The sequence below is a fragment of the Tachypleus tridentatus genome, chromosome 2 (assembly GCF_004210375.1).
Source record: "Tachypleus tridentatus isolate NWPU-2018 chromosome 2, ASM421037v1, whole genome shotgun sequence".
NCBI classification, from domain to species: domain Eukaryota; kingdom Metazoa; phylum Arthropoda; class Merostomata; order Xiphosura; family Limulidae; genus Tachypleus; species Tachypleus tridentatus.
In genome coordinates, this window is record NC_134826.1 from 101,851,950 (window position 1) to 101,870,957 (window position 19,008).

Consider the following 19,008-nt stretch of genomic DNA (forward strand, 5'->3'; position numbering starts at 1 on the left):
TGTAAATGTGGACCACAGGCCCTCATGTTTACTAGTAACAGTAGAAAAACAGACTTATCCTTAGTTAAAAGTCATTTTTTTACTTAGTAATTTCCACGAAGTGTAATACTCAATTAGTTTAATTTATACCGAGATACAATTCTCATATATGTATTATACCCATCAGCTGATTCATACATGTATGTAGAATTATTCACAGGTATATTTCCATATACATTACTCACAAAAATTAAAGTGTAATGAGATTATGATATTTTTTTCAAACTTTTAAAGAAAAATAAAAAGAGAGACATTGAACATTGAGGAAAATTTGTTTATTATAAATATTACAGGTAAATAATAGCAAGGAAGTCAAAGCTCATTTATACATAGCAAAATATAATATTAGTAAAAAAATACCAATATTTGGATGCACAAATATCAAATAAAAATAACTTAAGATGAACAAGCTTGATAAAATGAGTCTTTAGTAGCTTGTAGTTCCTCTAATGTTTTTATTTTATTACTTCTCTGCACCTGTTTCTTATATTACTGATGACATCTTGGATGACTTGCTGGAATGTCACACTAAATAAGGGTACCTTTGATCTTCTAGAAAATTAGTTGTAAAAGAAGATTATCTCTAACTTCTCTCCCTAGCAAGTCTTACATATGCTTAAACAGATTTAGGTTCAGTGACTTAGCATCCTGAAAAACATTCCTGCATGGTCTTGATGATGTGAAGACAGATATTATTCTGCTGTTGGCATTTATGTCGAAATTATTTGTAAAAATAACAGCTATGCTTACCAAAAAAAAAAAAATTCAAGAATTGGTGTCCTTAATGACAGTAAATATTCAACTGACTAATTTCTAGGAAGATGTATGTTTTGCTTTTATTTTCTTAAGTATTCTACCTAACATTAAACCTATGCTTGTAATAATTATTACATTCCTCAATTAATGTCACCTGGTGGGTCAGTCATGTTGACAGTTATATAATGCTTAAGTATGGGGTTGAATTCCCTGCTATGAATGTAGAACAGACAGAATAATGTGTAGCTTTGCACTTAAAGAATAACACCCCACAATATGAATTTTAAAATATGTAATGATAAAACTGTAATGACAAATATGTAAAAACTGAAACACTGCTTGAACACTGTTTTCACCAATCTTTCCAACTAGTTTTAATATTCATAATCATGGTTGCTATTTTTTTTTGGCAACCAGTCACTGCTAATTCAGACCCCTGATATAGGCTTAGTTCTCAAGTTTATTTTACATATAATTTGTAAATATGGTTATCTTATGATATTTCCATATATTATAAGCTTTACCAGTTTCACTTACGCATGCATCTAGCTCTATACAACCTAATTACATTATACTTGGTTTGATTTATATGTATGCATATATAGTTCTTAATTAAGACAGAATGAGTTATTGTGATGTCAAGGAAATCTACCTTGCTTATTTCTACACTTGGAAACTTCTTATGAACAAAAGGAACAAATAAGTGACACTGATGGAAGTAGGTGACTGAGACAAGGCAGAAAGATGGCAGATATTACTTGCTGATCACCTCGAAAGGTCCTGTTAAGACAGAGCTTGTGTTAAGAAGAGTACTTAATTCTTGATAAAGCCAATGTAAAATATTGATGAAATAATGAATTTTTACTGGAAACTAGTTGTTTCTCTTCAATAAACATATTTCCACTCAAGTGTGCACTAAGTAACCAAAATGATTCTGGATTTTATTGTATCATTTGTTTCTCCTCTACAACAGTATTTTTGCACATGCAATGCAATGTATAAAATGTTCACTTCTTTTTGTTGTTGTAACTGACATCCAAATTCACTTTTTGTTTGGATTTATTATTAATATTCACTAACTGATGAAAGGCTTGATACTATTTCAAAATAAGTTTAGTGTTTCCATTTATCTGCTCATTCATTTCTGACAAGTAATTTTTTCTCTGCAAGTTTAATTTAACTAGATATGACTAGTAATTAACACAACAAAAACTCACTGAGACTGAAAGGTTACATTAAAATGAGAACATGGTTTTTTTTATCTTATACCAACATTTGATTATGACATAATTAAGTCCAGTTAGCTTACAAAATGTGATAAAAATCACATAATTAGCAAAGGAATTATCCATCAATCTAATAACATGCTTATATATATATATACATACATACATATATACAATTTTGCAGTTACATCTAAAACTTACCCATACTTTCAAGAGTTCACATTTCATTACATCATATACATTCTAGAACTCTGTAACCAATAATACAAAATTCTGAATATCTAATATATTATATGACAACAATATTTGAAGGACATTTTACTACTATAGATCCTATGTGCAAGATGTCATGCATACATTATTACCAAGCCACCATTTTGGACATAGCAGAGAAACAACTTAGTAATCACAACATGGTTGCTGGTATTGGAATTTGGGACCAAATATCTGAAATGACAATCAGCTGTGCATTATAAGACCTTAACTAATGTTATGCATAAGTTTGATAAAGAGGTAAATTGATATGTTACCATATATGATTTTTATATTAGCTTAATTACAACTAAACTACACTGTACTTAATATTACCTATCAATAATGATAAAAGGGTGTGTCTGCCTGTGTGTAACCACCATAAATCCAAGAGGAAAGAATCTAGACAGCTGAAAATTTGCACACATACTAAGTGGACCAAGAGTGCATGCACTTGAGTATGTACATGCATGTAAGCAATTTTTTACAAGAACAACATGGAAAAAATTGTACACATGTATTCAGACATGCACATCTTTATAATGAGGCAAGCTAGCAAAAAAATACATAGAAAAGTAGTAGTTCCTTATATTGCAGACAAAAGTCACAGACAAGCATGCCCATGTGTGCATTTATACATGCATGTATGTATGTGTGGCCATCATGTCTTCGAGGGGAGATAAAATAAAAACCTGAAATTTTGCACCCATATTAAGTGGAACATGAGAATTGATAACTGGTTTTATTATTTATGTGTATGTGTGCCTGCATATTTTTAGTGAAAAACCATACAGAAAAGAAATGCGCGCAAGTATATGCATGCACATCTTTTTCAAAAAGTAAACCAAGAAAATACTGCATAAAAAAGTGGTAGATTCTGATATTACAAATTGAAATCACAGACAGACACACACATGCACTTATTTTTATGTGACAAAAAGTGGCAGTGCCAGGGAAGCTTAAGCCCCCAAAAATGAGCCAAGCCCCCCTCAGCCCCCCAATATTGTTACCTACATATATTCACAAAATATGGAAAACACAATTGTTGTTGTTGCTTAACAATTAACATCAAAGAGACATAGATCTGTAGAACGCAACGTCTTCATAAAGATGAAAGTATGTGTCATCATGTGTCCCATAGCAATGTACTGAATGCACTGAAACTCATGAGTTGTATTGCCGCTCCCTGTGTAATACCATTCTATCTTGAGCTTTGACGAAGATTAGACAACCATATTGTTTTTATTGTTTTGAAGTAATATTGACTATAAACACAACATGATGAAAGATAGTTAGCCTGATAGTGACCTTACTTTTTCTCAGATTGTATTAACTTCACATGGGATAATTCGTTTCTGCTATGTAAACTATGTTATATTTCTTTTGATTTATAGCTTTACTCTTAATGGTATATTCAATGTTCAATCTAAGCTAATCTTGATTTTCTTTATTATTATGTATTACCTTGGGTGGAATTTAGGTGAGCTTCCTCTTTTACATATATGCATATTTTCATAAACAGATTATTTCTAATTTGTAATAATGAATTATTAATCAGAGTATGAGTTTCCAATGAAAACTGCATTTTCAATGCAGTTCAAAATAGCACACCTTTCTGAAATGTACCTTGGTATTTACATTATTATAATTTACCATCTATACTTCATATTGATGGCATTTTGGGAAGCCCCCCCCCACAGTTTACTTTAGCCCCCCCAAAGAAAATATCCTGGTGCCACCACTGGTGAAAAACCACACAGAAAATGTTTGTTTTGAGTTTCATACAAAGCTAAATGAGAGCTATCTACATTAGCCATCCCTAAAACAGCAATGAAACACTATAGAGGGAAAACACCTAGTCATCATTATCCACTGTCAACTCTTGGGCTCTAATTCTTTTACCAACAAATAGCAGGATTGACTGAAAACTTATACTACCCCTATGGTTGAAAGAGTGAACATGTTTAGAGGGAAGGAATTTGAACATAAAATCCTTAGATTACAAGTTAAGTACTCCTAATTATTTGATCATACTAAATCCACATAGAATTCTTACTGCACATGCTGAAGGCATACCATCAACATAATTATAGTATGCCAAAATTTTGGTATTTGCAACTAAAATTCTCTGTATTACTCTAAACATCCTGTACTCAAACAAGTACTGTTTCAACAAAGATGCTAGTCTTAACTAAAATGGCTTGTGGTTGTCTGCTAGTCTATTATAATAATATACAGTTTTTTAATAATACGGAAATACCTTAATATTCAAATACACATGTGTGCACATACCATTTTTGTAACTGACACACAAATAAGCATATTCGTATATAAACTGGTTTAAAAGCCTATCAAAAATGATTGAAAACCACTGTTATAAAATTATTATAGAATTCAGCAAAAACTTATTTCTCTGTATCTCCAAAATGCAACTACTCTTTACTTGTTTCATTAGTCTTGAAGTAATTCCTTAATCACCATATTTTTAGTAAAAACTATACAGCTAAATGAAATGTTATAATGAACAAAAGTACGTGCATACCCTGAAAAAGGCTTAAATAGTATTCTTGAGCCTTTTCACTCTATTCTAGATCATAAAGTAGAAAACATAATGCAGATGGACATTCCAAAATAAATTTTCAATTCTTTTAATTGTACAAAGGATAAAAGATATTTGGTAGTAACAAATGTTTATTTATGTTTTAAGGCCAAGTAGATAATATATGTGTTAAAATATTAAAAGAATTTTTATTAATTAACATTTATTTTATACCACTCAAACTTCTTTAGACACTGACTCTTATAATGACAGTAATAATAGGAGTATTTGTACTATAATTTAACATAGGATCCATCCCAGGGACCAATCTCATAAATATTTTGTGCTTGTTGCAATTCTCATACTATAACTTTTAAATTAGTAAATGCATCCTGATGAAATTTTGCATATTAGCAGTAAACATGACAGTTTTTATATGCAAAATACAAGACTTTTATTAAGTTTTAAGATTTTTTAAGTAATGTTTCTCTCAAATATTGACAATCCAACATGCAAAGTAATTTTGATTTTAAAAGTAAAAATACTTTTATAAATCAGAAAACTTTCAAATTTTACATGTGAAATCTCTGTAGCTTCCAGTAAGTTATAAAATGATTTTTAGGAAAAAAAACTTCATATTTTATCTGTTATTTTCACTATTGTATCTGAACAGCTTGGGTCAATTTGACCAACCTCATGATCATCATGAAAGATTAGGAAATAAATGTAAATTATGCTTTTTCATTCTAGAATGACTAAAAATTATAACATAAAAACATGTCTTTTTCCAGATAGCTAAAATGTCATAACATTATACTATATATATTTTTTATTTTATTGATCCTTAAGCCAAGCCTTGTTAATATTACAGACGTTGGAAAGATGCATCACATACGCTGGTGCTAACACATCCTAAAATATAAGACGAGCCTTTACAAAGTGATCTGTCTTGGCTGTGTTTTAGTGGACTAGTATTTTGTAAAATACAGTCATATTTCAGCTATAATACATTATTACTATTTACAAATCAATTCTTAAAATTATTTTTCTTAAAACATAGAACAGTAAATAAAAAAATATAGTAAATAATTACCTCTTACAATTACAAATTTTATACTTGTTTGCTGCTGTAGCTGCTAAGTCTTGTCAAATTTCACACATAGAGGATGTGAAAAATAGCATGGCCTTTGACATGTGACCCGTGTTGAGGGGTTACACATTAGGCCTAATACATAAACATGGAAATGATAGATAGGTGACATTTTTCATTTGAACAGTCAGTCTTGAACCAATTAAAGGATTTATCTCATATCAATCTCCTTTCACAAAACAATCATGTTTACCTGAGATTACTCACCTACCCAAATTAACTTTACATACCAACTTATATGAAAAGAAAAAGCTACAGACAAACCACACTACCTTCATTATAAAACTGCCAGCCTATTCACACTAGATGAAACATGACCTGCAGTCAAGCTCTTAGAATAAAAAAACATACTCAAATGAAACAGACTACAAAAAAAAAACAATGGATATAAACTAAACCATGTCATGAAGATGATATAAAAGACACTGAAGTCAAAAGAGATTGAAAAGGCTAACAATACTCAGTGACAAAACATCCTAAAACATAGCAACACTGAAGTTTCAATCAGAATTCCTCTTATTATTACTGTTTAAATGTTTTGCAAATTCTGAATAAACATTTTCATCTCCTACAACTTTATGATCACCTTAAATATTTCCTGAAGTTCCTGTTGTCTCCTTCTGGAAAAAACAGAACTCTAACTCCTTCTTCATACAAAAGTGAATTACATCCTCCCAAAAAATTGTTTTCATCCATGCTATAAAGCTCATTGTCAAGCTTACAAATTTGTAAAAACTACAGAATCATTTTCTGATAAGCAAATCCAAAGAAACTTTAAAATTACCTAAAAAATTACTTGTGGAACACAAAACACCATTTACCTTATACAATTTAAAAAAATTTAATCACCAGTATATAGGACATACACAAACAACTTCTAGAGAAAGTTTCAACAATCATAAATCTTCTATTAACACCAAAAGAGATCTCTCTTTTGCTCAATGCTTTAACTAACCCAGTCATTCAGTTGACTATATCACTCTCATCATCATGAAACAAGATTCAATACTAAAGCTGATAGAGATAAAATAAGTTTATTATGTTGCTAATTTAAACACTGTTAACCTAGTGGAATCAATCTCAATCCTGGAATCAGTAATTTCCAATCACTAGTTTCATCTATGTTTCATTTTTATTCTTTATTTCTTCCATGTAGTGTGAACCTAAATTTTTCTAGAATTTACTATCTACTTAAGATAATTTTCCATAACTGTTTGTATAAGTCAATTAGCTTAACATCTCTTTTTCAACCAGTCTTCAGGGTGACCTTTATTTTACTTACACACTTAAATACAGTTTTATTTATTTATTTTTTAACAACTACTAAAGCAAAATATCCCTAACACTTTTTTACATAATGCTCTCATCACTAGCCACAATGTACTTGAAATGGAACACAAAGCAATACATGGAAAAACAAACTAAACATTTCCTGGAAGACCACATAACCTTTATGACATCACTGAACTCCCTTTACACATCATTTGATTCATTTGATTACACCACCATTCCCAGTTAGCTCCTGAAAAAGAAAGATCCATAAATATAATGTAAGGTTTAGTTGAAACACTACTCAGCAATTTTTTTTCTTTTTGTTACAACTGAATGTTATACATTCTGAATTAAACTATTTTGCTGTTATATTACCAAAGTTATACAAAATAGAAAAGATAAAAACACACCTTTCTAATAGATTAAAATGAATATTGAACATTCAACATAAGCACCATAGTTGGCTTATGAATAATCATATGATGGTTTTGTTCCTAAGTGACAATGTATATAGTCTGAGATAGCTGTGTTTAGTATGGATAAATGCTGATAACTCAGCAATTCCTTCAGCTTTGGCCAGGTGCTATCTCAGAATTGTGATGTCTCCCACAAGCAACAGATTGCTTTAGCAGACACTGGGTCCACTAGAGGAGAGAATAATGAAGACTGAGACCCTATCTAACTGATACTGCCATTAATTCAAAATTCAAATAACACTCAAATTTCAACTTGCTTTCTTACAGGAGTTAACTACTAGTAAATATATAAGTAAGTCACACCTGACTTCATACATTGATCTGGAATTATACTAATGTAGTCAAAAATCCTTTTACACTACTACAACTCAATGTAGTTAACACAAAATTTGTTTATAACAATTACCTTGTTCAGATATAATTCCAAGATAAAACATTCAGTTACACCCACCAAAACTGACAAGTTATCCCATCTTATAAAACAAATCCTTTTGTACATTGAACTATTGAAAAATAACAGGCACTGTTTTCTTTCATTTTAAATAGCAATTAAAATACCTTTGGATCATTAAAGTCAAGTCAGTAATCTGCAAAGATTCTAGTGGCCAAAATTGACATTCCTTCATCAAAACCAGTAAAACTGATGTTATAGTTTCTAAAACAAATTACATCTTCCATCAGCAGTACTTACAAAAACACGTAATATATCATGTATGCAAAAACGGCTCGTTTGGGTTGAGAAAATATTTTACATAGAAGAGCGAACAACATTTCACTGACAAACACCACACCAACATTATTTATAAAATACAATGCGATAACTGCCATGACTTCTATAGTGGAGAAACAACTAGAAAAATGGAAACCAGATTCAAAGAACATAAAAAGTCACCTTCACACGTTTTTGTGATCTGCTCTTCACCTGGAAACTTCATTAATGTACTGTGGGTGGAACTTTACATGACGTAACACCACTGTTGGCCAGACCTCAACCAAATAGCAGAGGTTCCACTGCTCAGAGTTGGAATTATAGGGTCATTATCCCTATATCCCACAATATATATAGACACACACACATAAAATTGTGAGTAGATCCCAAGCTTTAATCATAGAGTGATGTGTTCCAAACCACCAGAACCATGATAACACTGTAGTGAATAAACCTTCTCCACAACCTGAAGAACTCTGAAGGGCAACATTCCAGTTCAGAATGATAAGATCTTATTCAATCTGAAGAAACAGAATTTATCTGGTCTGGAATTATGAACCCTCACCCTCATTCCTGTACAGTTATGAAGAGGATGTGGAACAAACTGTGCTCAACCAAAGACCCATGATGTGATCACTCTGCATTTGGAATTATAAGGATATAATAGATACTTTTCCATAAACAATGTACTAAACCAATATTGGTCAAAAAAGAAGGGTCACATTCAACCCAACAAACATCTAATATAAACTGGTATGACAAGTAGGCTCCTGTATAGGCTGATGCCTCTTCCACTGATATCTGGGAAAAAACATCCAAGGACCATAATAGGAGTGCTACCAATTTCACCCTTTACTCCAAGATTGAAGAAATTCACTCTTAAACTCTGGAGGAAAAACCTCTGTCCACCATTGCAGTGACTGGAAATCAGGTGTAGTAAGGACTCCTTTGCTCCACAATTGGAATCTGGAAGGAAGGGGAGTCAATTCACATTTGAGAAACCTGAGGAACAGTGCTCTGGAGCTCTGAAAACAGAGCAGTAAGTGAATTAAGTTCCCAAAAATGTTTAAAATCAAACCAGCTCTGATTTATTCAATCCAATTAATAGCAAAAATTGACAGGAATCTTATGCTTTACTCATGATAATCCACAAATGGTGGTCCAGCATAGTACAGTAATATTACCCTGTCAGCTTCTTGGTGGTCTTACAGAACATTTATTTCTACAGAGTCTGCTGCAACTTAAAAAAAGTATATTTGAATTAATGGTTGCTTGTGTGGAATTGGTTTGAGAAAATCATACCTGTTTGAGCAACACTCACTGCAGAGTGGGATCCTGGGAAAACAAGGCAAGGAACCTTGAAAAGTAGCAATGAAAATACTCAACTGTTCTGTGTAATCTAGCTGAAGTGGTCACTGGTCAAAAGCCATGTGATCATGTTTGTTGACTTACATTCAGCATTTTATAGAACTACTATGAGTTTATGTCAACGAGTTTCATATCAAACACTATATGTTATAATCCAGATTTTAGCAGTATACATCATTCAATATCTTAATCTAAGAGCAAATATTAGAAACACTTAAATGTCAATTTTTGTGTGCCACATGTTATGATGAATGTCATACTGGTCCAAATTAGATGGGTTGTTTTTATCAAAATACAAAGTCTATAATTTGTACAAATTAACAACCTCATATATTTTTTATTTGTTGAGATATTGCTCATGTGCTAAATCTAACATAATAGCCCTGCTCACTTCTTTCCACTTTTGGAAACTGTACCTCAAACATACTAATTTGTGTACATTACATGTGAATAACCAATTCAAAGCTCAGAATGTTGCCCTTGTGGCTTTCTCCGTCATTTTCATGTACTAGCATGCCATCTCATTCTTTCAAAACAAATTTTTAAGAAGATAGGTTGTATCTTTTTTAATCTGCTCGAAATTTCACATTTCTTCAAGAGTGAAATACAGCTTAGTTACTAAACTTGATAAACTATATTATAGAATTCTATGGTATTAATATAATAATTTATGATTTTTTGTAATTAAAATGTATACATAAAACCTAAAATATTATTTTGTTTCACATCTTCCACATGCAAAATTTCTTAAGGCCTCAGCAAACTACAAGAAGCAGCAACAAAGTACAAAGGTCACAACAAGAAGAGATAATTACTTTACTTCATTTCCTGTTCTATATTTTAAGAAAAATAAATTTATGAATTTGTTTGTAAATAGTAATAATTATATACATATATAATGGATAATTGAAATGTGACTGTATTTTACAAACTACTAGTCCACCACAACACAACCAAAATATGTCACTTTGTAAAGAGTAAAGGTCAGTTTTATGCTATTAGATATAGTAACAAGAGTGCACGTGCTCTTCATCATTCCAATTTCTGTGATGTTAGCCAGCAATGGATGAAAGCCCAATACAATAGAAATGATAAATGTATATAAATGTAAAATGACATTTAAGCTATTTAGACTAAATATTTGTGTTTAAGTTATAATTCACAGCAGTCATTTTATATTTATTCCCCAATTGTTTATGGTGATTACAAGATTGATTAAATCTGCTGAATATGCACAGACATTCTGATTTAACAGTGAAAATAAAACATTTGACGATTATCTAGAGGTTATAAAGATTTCACATGTGAAATTTGAAAATTTAATATTGCATAAAAGTAGTTAATTCAAAACTTAATATTTTGTCTATGGAAGCCTTGTAACATTTACCAATAACCTGCATAATTATGTAAGATATGCATATATTATCAAAAATTATAGTGTATTTACTCTTACAGATAATTTTATGGTCATGAACTGAGTGGATTCCACCCAACCCACAGTGAAAGGGTTAAGACAGTTACAGGGATGGAAGGTAAAAACCCTCAGATGAAGACATTGCCAGATCATTCAAATAATGTGAAATAAATGTATTAAGAGAGGTTCACATAACAGTCCTCACAATATCCTTGAATGGACAATTCACCTGGGCCACTAAGGACATAGAAATGTCACAGACATGACTCACAGAAGATCCCTGATGGATAAAGAGAGCCCAAAATAAAATGTCTTTGTTTAACATCTCTAAATGAATTAGTGTGTGGAACAGAACCTTTGATATCCTCACTGAACATTGAAAAAAACAAACTCAGGTAGGTCACAGAAGTGAGTACCAATGATCAGATAAATTGATGAAAAGGATTTATCCTCATTCTTGTCTGACAGTGTCTTGAATAAGAAAAACCAGTTAGAGAACACAGGTAGAATAATAAAGTGGTCTGTGGACAAACAACACAAACCACTATAAGTCAGAAACAAAGTAAAACTAAACTTTCAGGTAAAGATGATACATGACATATGAGAATAAGGTCACAAACATGTTTGTAAAAGGTCATGTAATATAATTTTAATATACCAATTAAGTAACTGGAATAGTCATTTGGGATAAAGGATCCAAAATAACTTGAGGGACTCAAATAATATTTTGTCATATCAAAGAGTAATCGATAAGGCAGCCTTATACAGGATGATTATGGAAGATGCAATGACCCATGCCAATGAGCTAGGTAAAAAAAAAAAACTAGTTCTGGCACTTTTGATCAAAGTGGGTTCAACCTCTTCTTAATACAACAGTGCCAACATGTCTCATTTCTGTTGATAAATGTCCATTGCAAGACTAATAAACGACTGACAAATACATGGCAGCCTTAGACATTTAATGCCAATATCTTGTGAAATAAAGCATAACCTCTATGTCTGAAGCTTCAACCAGGTGTCCTATGTAATATTATGGCTGCCTCCACAGAGATGACTGAAGAAGAAGCAGAGAAATGGACACTCATGAAGATACCACAGGGCAACATGAATTGGAGGAAAGGCTTAGAGCAGTAAACCCACCCTGTTCTGATAGAATGCATCCATTGCTCAAAATGCAATGGTGAGGTTTTGGAGACCAAATTGCCAGTAATAGGGTGATCCAATGAGAGGCAAACCTACTGATCAGAGTTGTGAAATAAGAGCCAATCCAGTCCTTGCAATGCAGCATCTATTCTATTGAGAAAATTTGTTTGACTTGAGACAATTAAATAGCTACTGCAGTCATTACCCATAGAATATGGCAAGTCTAGGAGGGTGAAATCATAGCAGTGGTCTCAGCAAAAGAGATCAAATGTTTGAAAACAAAAAGCCCTAAACCAAGTGTCCTTTGATGGGAAAAGCAAGACATCACTGTGGAATTGTCAGAGTGAAGCTTGAAAACGTTTTCCATAATAAGCCCATACCATAAAGCATCTTGTTTGAAGAGCAAAAAGGACTAAAACCATTGTGCAGATAAGCCTTGTTTTCTGTTCATAGTCCCTTTAATTTCTGATTATTAATATAAGCACCTCCATCTCTGAAGTGAGGAATTTGTAAAGAGACAGAACTCTCTTAATACAAGTTTTAAGTTTTTAATTTTATGAGGCAATATTTTTTAAAAGTCCTTAATTTCCCTTAGTATCAGGATTGTGAAATTTTCTCTCTAAGTATCCCCTCCTCTATAATTTATTTACTCTCTCTCCCAAGAGGTACAAAAATTAGCAGACATTATGCATTATAATACTGTCATCACCCAGGCAAAACATAATTTTTAATAAATTTCAGTTTAATTTCAGTACAGAGCCATAAAGTAGAAGATCAGATCCACACACACACCTGTCACATCCTCTCTTTCACAAATCACCAAATTTCTGATGCTTAATACTATATTATTTATAACTAATGGAAAGCCAAAGTTTTAATCTCTCAATTCTGTATTATATTACATTGTTTTATGTACAGAGAATTGTTTATTTTGCTTCTAGTTCAAACTTTATTTCCACAGAAAAAACACTGAGATTAGCTAAAATTTTAACAGCTCATGTCACATATTTAAAAAGTTAGGTAAACTATAATAGTTACAGGATATTGCCAGCTTTTTCATATTATTATTCTGTGTTCTGTGGTGGGTTATATAATTAAGTAAAAATTATTTGGTGCAGTAGTACTATAGTATATAAAAAAGTAGGATTAAGTTTCATCAAGAGCAATGAGAAAAAAAAAGACCTAGGTAAGTATTACTTTTTTAATGTATATTCTTTATGCATTATTATAAAAGTAATGTAATGTAAAAAAGTAGAAACTTTGTAGGTTAGTAAAGGTAAAATAAATAATAACAACAAACTTTTTCATAAGGTACACATATGAGAAATTCACAAGTAGTCCATGTATCACAATTTAATAGATTAAGGGAAGCTACACATTAAGCAGGTGATTTACAATTTGTTTGGTGAAAATATTAGTTACTCACACTTTAAAAAGCAATAAAAGAATAAAACTTACCTAACAGCAGGTGTACACTGTTATGAATTTACAGCTGTTTAGAATAAACAAATGTAGTTTGATGTTAAAAAAAAAGTAAATAAATATAAATTACCTTTTTTGTTTTATTTTTTATTAATGTTACAAGTTTGATCAAATTCACCAACCAATTCATAGAGTTAGAGTTGAGAAAAAACACAAATATAAAGTTTTACTGAAGAGTTTTAGAGATTACACAAATGAAACTTGAGAATTTTCAGATGAAGTATTTTTAATAATAATATTAAAATTACTTTGCTCTCAGAACTGGGCCCAGCATAGCCAAGCACGTTAAGGCGTGCAACTCATAATCCGAGGGTCGCGAGTTCGCATCCCCGTCACGCCAAACATGCTCACCATTTCAGCCATGGGGGCATTAAAATGTTATGGTCAATCCCACTATTCATTGGTAAAAGAGTAGCCCAAGAGTTGGCAGTGGGTGGTGATGACTAGCTGCCTTCCCTCTAGTCTTACACTGCTAAATTATGGACAGCTAGCACAAATAGCCCTCGAGTAGCTTTGTGAAAAAAAAACAAATAAACTCTCAGAACTGTCAACACTGACTCCATATTTTCATGGAGGAATGTTTTGTGAAAATACTTCATTGAAAGTTTTACTATTTTTTTCTACAAAAAGTTCTTAATGCACACTGAAAGCTTATAAAATTGTGTGAAGATACACAAAACACATTAGAAGTTATAGTATAGAAACTGATTTGGGGTCACTAGCTGTGAAGAAATAGGGCTCCATAACATGTGCATCTTTGGTGTTGGAAACTATTTTAGGGCATGTTTCACTACTCCTGATGCTATGTTAACTTGTTGAAATGACCATACTTAATGAAATGTCTTGTGAAGTACAAAAAGGTATATTCTTCTATTTCAAATCCTCCTATCAAAAATGTACTAGGCACCTATAGTATCTTAATGAGGAAATAATTAGTTTGGCATTCTCTGATTCAGCTGTATCAACAGAAACAAAACAAGCAATTGTAAAGGCATTACATGTGAAGGAAGGCATAGATAAACCTCCAATGTACATCCAACTGAATACAAACTAGTCTGAAAACATATGAGCTGAAGAATTCATCATAAAAAAAGAGATTTCTTCAGGGCCTGAAAATTCCCTCTAGATTTCTGGATTATTGTTCCAAGTCATGGGAACTCAGAGAGGATTACAGTGAGGCACTATAGACAATTCAACACTCAAATGAGGTAAATAATGATAATGCTGAAAGGGGTGTGGTTCTTTTTAAGAAATATAATGCCACCTTAACAACAACAAAAAAGAAATTCATCCATCATTGAAAGATCATAAAAGATGCTTTACTAAGAGAAAAAACAAATAATAAAATGCTAAAGTAGCTAACCATACCAAAATCATGTAAAATAATATAATTACATAAATATACTATTATATTATGCAACAAAATAATAATATACTTTACATGAATTATCTATCATACAGAAAAAATATTTTATATTATACAGTAGATATTATACAAGGCCACTGCAGTGTATAACTGCAGTCTGCATTAGGGGAACCCAAACTGCAGTAGCATCATGACATGACTCTTAGAGATCAAAGTATGATCCCAACTAAGGAAACTGGGAAACCAGGATATAGATGTGTATGATCCCTGGTCACTTAAAGATCAATGAAAGAATTGCTTGTGTTCTCATTCCAAAGGCACAAAAGATTTGAGGGATGCCCACATTCTCAATAGAGAAAGAATCAACCATACTGCAGGAGAAGAAGAGGAAAAAGCATGACATCCTATTCTATAGCATAGAGTACGATGCAAGACAGCTGAGCCTGAATAAGAGTTGAAATGGAAACTGAAAAACAACTAGACTGATGTCACATTGAATTTAAGAAACAACAGATGTCAACAGTCCTGAAAGAGAAGCTAGATTGGGTTGTATCTGAGAGTATAATCAGGATGTGAAGGTCCACCAATTGATAAGATGCAGGCAGCAGTAACTATTTGTCCATGGAATGGTGTGTGCACAGTACAATGGAATGCATATGTCAAGAAAACTCATACAATACAGCATAACCCATGTTAAGCCTGTGCAAGACCAAAGGGAAAAACCTTGGAACTGCAGTACTTGACCCTTGTACATCACAAATGCCAATAATGGTGTGACTCTACTGCTAAATCAAAAAGCAGATTGGAGCCAACAACAACCAAAGTGGTATCTACAATCCCAGTAAAAATTCAACATAGAATGAGAAATTATTAACTTATGAGCCTTCAAGAATCTAAACATTCATATAGACAAAGAAAATCAATGATTGGACACCACTTTTCTATCTTCATAGACCCAACAGGAATAAAAATTCTGAAGAATTAACCCAAGCCTCTCACTACCACTTGACCCACGAGTCAGATAATCCTAAAACTAAGTACCAAGTTCTGATGAACTGCAGTAAATGGAAACCTTATAAGTTGGGTGAATAATGTTAAGGATGATGTGAACTGAACAACCAGTTGTGACTCAAGGATCTGCAGAACTTCAGGGATGATGGTCAAGATTACCACAGGTCTAGAAATTTTTTGAATCAAGCTCCTAAAGATATATATAATAACCACAGATACTGCTCACAATCTGACCAATCAATATAAACCTTGGATATCAAAATAATATATTCTGAATACCAATGTACCAAGGAGCTAATGTTATGAATTAGTACTCATGAGCAGAAGCAAAACTGTGACCCCCCATATAGGAGGAGATGAAAATTAAGACTCCAACAACAACTGGGATGAATGCAGAAGCTTAAAATTTAAGCAATGTGCATGCTAACAATGGATACAGCTTGTCCTTAATGAAGCTGGTAATTCTGAGATTCTTCAAACTGAAGTGAAAACATAAAATGTTGAAAATTAATGACAAGTCCATAGACTTACTTTGTCCCATCAGATAGAGCTCTGTAATTGAAGGAGCAAATATTATAAGTCAGAAAAATGCCTCCACCTTATGGTGGTAGGCAAAATCATAAAATTCTGACAGCATGTTGAATAAGGCATAACTTTCTCCTCACATAACTGAGATGTAAACCTCCCTACAGGAATCACAATATCCATGGATGGATAGAAAACTAAATATTTACTTTCAGACCATTTAGCCATCAATTAAGTTGTAGTTTTAAGCATTACACACTCAAAGAACCAATAACAAAAAAACAAAAAAAACAAAAGCAGTTTATCACAAACCTGTCTCCTTTTCATTTTCATAGGTCATTTAAAGGCTGTAGCAAAGTAAGTAGTTTCATTAGAGCAAAGCAACTGTGGGCCATCTGCTGCATCCATCCTAGGAAATTGGACCATGAACCCACAGAGGGAACAAAAGGCAAATCTAAAATATCTGCCAAATGTTAAGGATCACCTAAAATGCAGTCTCAGAGAACCACAACTGATCTGAATATATATCTGCATATCACTAAAAAAATAGCACTGAACGTCTCAACTAAGAGTACCCATGGCAAGAAGGGTACTTACTCCTGAAAGGTCACTGGACACTTTCTTCAAAAAGTCAAGAAAAACATTATGTGAAGAATGTGATGAGGTCTCACAAAAAAGAGGAATAAACTAGATTGATTTGAAAAAATATTTGTAACAACCTTGTTTAGTTGTAATATCTTCAAGATACTTCTTTCACCAATTAATCGATTGCTGCATTAATTTAAGCCAACTGAGGTGTTTGATAATTCTTACAGTTTTGAAATTTTACTTTATATACCAGGAACTATTTTGTTTATGAACTGTCATGTATGGTACAATTAAATAGTAGGGTTTGAGGCTGAATAAATGTGTAACTAGAATAAAAATATATAATTTACCTCTTTTTCATTGGTGAAATAAATAGTAGGGTTTGAAGCTGAATAAATGTGTTATTAGAATAAAAATGTATAATTTACCTCTTTTTCATTGGTGAAATAAATAGTAGGGTTTGAAGCTGTATAAATGTGTTATTAGAATAAAAATGTATAATTTACCTCTTTTTTCATTGGTGAACATCTTTACAAAGAGTTAAGGCTTTTAGTACTGGATTTAGTTACAATATTATGTTACTTGCTAATTGCTAATCAAATTCACCCAAATATTGTGTCCCTGACATTCGTCAAATATTAAATAAAAGTAAAGATACACTTAATGTAATGGACAAAACGAATATTTATAAAAATGAATATGAATATAGTTATATATACATTGGCAAAACTAAAAGAATCTTAAAATTTAGAATAAATGAACATAGAAAAATTTCAAAAACAAAAGTGGTAATTCTGCACAAGCTGAACTGGTAAGACATATTAGTCATATCATTAAGGGGAAGAAAAACGTATTTGTGCTTAACTGAATTATACGGCAGATAGAAATAGCAGAGAATCAACAAAAGTAGTGGAACTTTAAAAACAATTATCATATCTTAAATAATAAGGAAGGCCAATGGCATGATCTTCCTTAAATTCAGTATGTAAACTAAATAGTCAAATGACCAATGACTCTGTATATGTGGATATGATTTGCACATATTATGTTTACAGACTCCAAAGGATGATGTAATTGGACATTACAACAGGTAGTGTCTCTTTTAAGACTATTGATTGGTCTCAGAATAAAGGTTTTTAATTATATGCTGAACAACAATGATTGTTTGAGCATTTAAATACATTTACAAATGTACTTTAAATTTTAATTATTTAATATCAAATGCTGATGCACAATTATCATAAACATATCAAGCAGAATAGGGCCAAGTTCTTTTACAAGAGCCACTAAATACCAGTTCAACCACAAAGAGTTAAATATAGAAATAATCCATGAGAGACCCACATAGACTGGTGATATACATATATATCATAACAGTCAAAGTCCAAGTACACGCGTATTGTAGTAAGGTAACGTGAACAGATATTTCCTACAGGCATGAGAAATAAATTAATTTGCTTCAAATATGAATGAGAGAATATCATATCCATCATTAAAAAAAGAAGCCATCATTCCCAAATCAGAACTTCTAACTGGCAGGTGGAAAAGTGTACATATTCAAAACTCATGGAATTGCAAAGCTCAATGAAATTTTCCTCATAACTTAAAAAGTATCATGATTAGGCTAATAGAAGTATAGTATATTATAAATATCATATGAACACACATCTACATAAATTTTTACATAAATTA

The 19,008-nt window shown here is 31.9% G+C and overlaps 1 protein-coding gene across 2 annotated transcripts in view; it reads right to left on the minus strand.

Annotated features, from left to right (window-relative positions):
• The window catches only part of LOC143244710 (unextended protein-like), a 94,124-nt gene that overhangs the window by 59,151 nt on the left and 15,965 nt on the right, over window positions 1-19,008 (minus strand). The gene's annotated exons all lie outside the window — the stretch shown is intronic.